Below are 2447 nucleotides of genomic sequence, written 5' to 3' on the forward strand. Positions count from 1 at the left end.
TTTTATGATATCTTCAAATTTATATTTTATTCAAAAATAAAATCATTATTGATTTTTTTAAAAACACATAATTTATACTATCTATACTATATTATAAAACATTTGACAAAAACTCTTAAAAACAATTTTTATGCATGAAGTATTGTTTATTGATGCATATTACTTCAAATTTAAGATTACAAGTAAATTATGCATAAGTACAACGTATTAAATCAGGATACTTGAATTCGTCTAACTAACTGCAGATAAACATAATCAAATATTGGATGAATATCTCATTTTAAATATAAAAAATATAAAATATAATTATGATAATCATTGATAACTAACAKAAYTTAATTAAGGAAATTACACCAAAACACAAGAACTTTTAAAAAGATTAATTTAATACTGATATCGATATTTTTTTTCAAAATTTTATGATATTTTTTTGTTAGACCCCATAATTAATATGTGTAAAAGTAATGAAGAACGATAAGTGATGAAGAACCAGAAGACCGATGAAGACAATAAGGCAGAATTGACTAAGTCTGAAGAACAACCAGATGATCGATGAACAACCAGAGATGCGATGGAAAGAGCATTTTCATCAGTCCTCTGGTCAACAACTCTTAGAGTTTTCTTCAGCAATTCAACCAGAGGCATACGATGAAGATATAAAGATAAGGTTGAATCATCATCCCATGAAAGACAGCTGGAGAGGACAAATCAACAGCTGGATTTCAAGTTTATCTTAATTTATTGCTTATCCATAGTTTAGATAAACTTTATCCGTTAGTAGAAGATTAACTAAATAGTCTCACTAGATAGTTATCTTCTAATTAGTCTTCTAGTATAAATAGGTGATTAGGCCTATTGTTAAAAATGTCGCTTTTACATTTTCATATTAAATAAAGTGAATTTATTGGCACTCAAGATTGTTCTTTGAATGTCCATACATTGTTCTCGAGTGTTCATCATTTTGTTCATTAAAACGTTATAATTTGGTTATTTTTAACTGGATTATTAGTGTTATTGAGAGATCTGGGATCAACAATTGGTATCAGAGCAAATTGATTGTTCTTCCAATCAAACGATCATCTAAAATCTCTCAATTCACATCTTTCACAAAACCTCTTCACCGTAAATTTTCTCTCTTTTAAAAATCTCCAATGGCTAACTGGAACTTAGCCTACAGTGTTGAAGGATCCCTATGTTCCACAGACTCTTGTTCCAAGAGTTCTAGGAACAAACTTAACAACAGAAATTTCCGCCTACTACATGCCCAAGGACGAGAAAAATTGGGATGAAGACGACATAGAGCGGGTTGAGACCGACAAAAAGGACAAAAGACTAATAATTATGGCCATACCCAATGAAATCTTTCAATCCCTTGACGCATGTTCCACAGCCAAGGAACTATGGGATGAACTAGCAAGCCAATTGGAAGGAGGAGCAAAAACGAAGAAGAATCGTAGAGCTCAATGTCTCAACGAATACACTAACTTCAAGGCTCTTCTTGATGAACCGATTCAGAAGACGTATGATCATTTCAACACATTGATTAACCAATGTCGCCGAAACGATATCTCCAGAACAAAGGAAGAAAACAATGTTTTATTCCTTAAAAGTCTCAGCGATGAATGGACACAGCTGTCAATGTCCCTACAAGCAAATCAGAACTTAGACGGTTGGTCACTCCATGACGTATACGGAACGCTTGCTGTACAAGAGAACGACATCTTGAAGAAAAAGGTGTCCATCGGTAGACCCCTGGCTCTAGTAGCTGAAGAAAAGGAAGTTTCAAGGACCTCCACCAAAGACCACAAGAAGAAAGGAAATAAAGCACTAGTGGCGGAATCAGAGTCTGAAGATGAAACATCTGAATCAGATGATGATATTAAAGCCTTTGCCAAATCTCTGGCCTTGATAACAAAGTAGTTCCAGAAAAAGTTCATCAAGAAACCCTATGAACGAAGAGAGTTCAAGAGGGAGAGGTACCAGCCATCCTATGAAAAGAAGCCATCTAATTTCCATCAAAGGGAAGACATAAGAGATGGAAGAGAAGAGAGAGAAGAAAGAAGAGAAGATAGAAGAGAGGAGAAGAGAGAGGACAGAGATGGAAGGAAAAATGACCTCCGCTGTTTCAGGTGCGAAAAAATCGGTCATTTTTCCAAAGAATGCAGAGAACGACTGGTAAAGGATGCTGACTACTACAAGAATAAATATAAGCACAATCCTAGAGAGCGAAGCCTGATGGCTGAGAAAAAAAACCAGGTGTCTGATTCTTCATCCGATGAAGAAGACAAAACACTCATATGTCTAATGGCCACGTCCAATGCAGAATCTGCCTCCAACTCTGATGATCAGGTATGTAAGTCTACTTCCAATAAAACCAACTCTGCTCCATCTGAGTTAGAGTTAAGGGTGATAAAACTTTCAGAGGATTTCTTTAAATTAAAAGAGAA

Source organism: Cynara cardunculus, assembly GCF_001531365.2.
Source record: "Cynara cardunculus var. scolymus isolate 2C chromosome LG 11, CcrdV1, whole genome shotgun sequence".
NCBI lineage: Eukaryota > Viridiplantae > Streptophyta > Magnoliopsida > Asterales > Asteraceae > Cynara > Cynara cardunculus.